The sequence below is a fragment of the Silene latifolia genome, chromosome Y (genome assembly GCF_048544455.1).
Source record: "Silene latifolia isolate original U9 population chromosome Y, ASM4854445v1, whole genome shotgun sequence".
NCBI lineage: Eukaryota > Viridiplantae > Streptophyta > Magnoliopsida > Caryophyllales > Caryophyllaceae > Silene > Silene latifolia.
Genome location: NC_133538.1, coordinates 105,531,887 through 105,533,093, shown reverse-complemented (window position 1 = coordinate 105,533,093; position 1,207 = coordinate 105,531,887).

The window sequence follows — 1,207 nt, the reverse complement described above, 5'->3', positions numbered from 1 at the left end:
CTCCACCCAACGGGAGAGAACCGGGCAATGTCGGCGGACTTCCTGAAGCATGGTCGTACGATCAACAAGGTTGAAAGCATTCTGGAAATCAACCAGTAACATGGAAAGTCCCACCTCAGCACCCCGAGCCTCAATGAGCCGGTTCAACGCATGTAAGATAGCCTCTCCTCCACCGGACACACCCACCCCAAACTGTAAACCAGCAAAATAAGACGAAAAAAAAGAACCCACCATAAAAGCACCAACCTTAGAGACAAGCCGTCTCCAGACTGTGCCAACAACTATAGGACGGACCCCACCACCTGGTTTCACAAGCGGCGTGAGAGGGGCGCTGGCAATGTACTCTCCCAAAGCAAGAGGGCACCGACCCTCAAGAAATAGATTAACCACCCTAGTAATAGAAGTTATCAACTCATCAGAAATAACCACAGCAGCGCCACTCAAACAATCCATAAGGTGTTGGGCACGGAAACCATCCCTCCCACAAGAAGTACCACGAGGGAAACTCCGAATCATATCCAAAACCACTGACGCAGAGGCAACCAGAGGATGATGATCCCCAGACAAAGGAGGCAATGAAGGAGGTGAGGCGACATGATGCTTCTCACGCAGGGCCACAAGAGTGGCATCGGAGTAGGGGGCGACACCAGAGGAAGAAAGCACCCGAACAACAGCAGTATAGTGACCATCAGAAATCTTCCGCCGACATTGACGGAGGTTATGCTCACCCAAATCCAGATCCTCCTCCACATTAAACAAAGAAGGACCCTCATCAAAACACTCCTGCAACAGCTGCAAACCCCCCCCCAGGTACCCCCCAAGCAAGGATAGCCCTAGCAATACTCTCCTCCTGACGCTGGCGCCGAATAGCCGTCCTACACTCAACATTACTCCGAGGAGCGAAAGTCCTAAGCAGACACAGCGGTAAAACAAGCAACCGAATCCAACGGGAGAGATCACTAGGGGAATCAGCCACATCATCCAGAACTCCTTTCAAAGCCCGAGCAAACCCAAGACGACACTTAGGAGGAATAGATTTGACGGTGCGGAGGCCCAAAGACAATAAACGATCAAGGGAAGATATAGACCACTGAACAAGCTCAACACCATCATCAGAAGAAACCAAAGTAGAGGGAGCCAAAGGTCTCGGGATACCGTAAATATGAAAACTGTAGAGGCCATCAACACGCTCCGGAGACAGCACAAT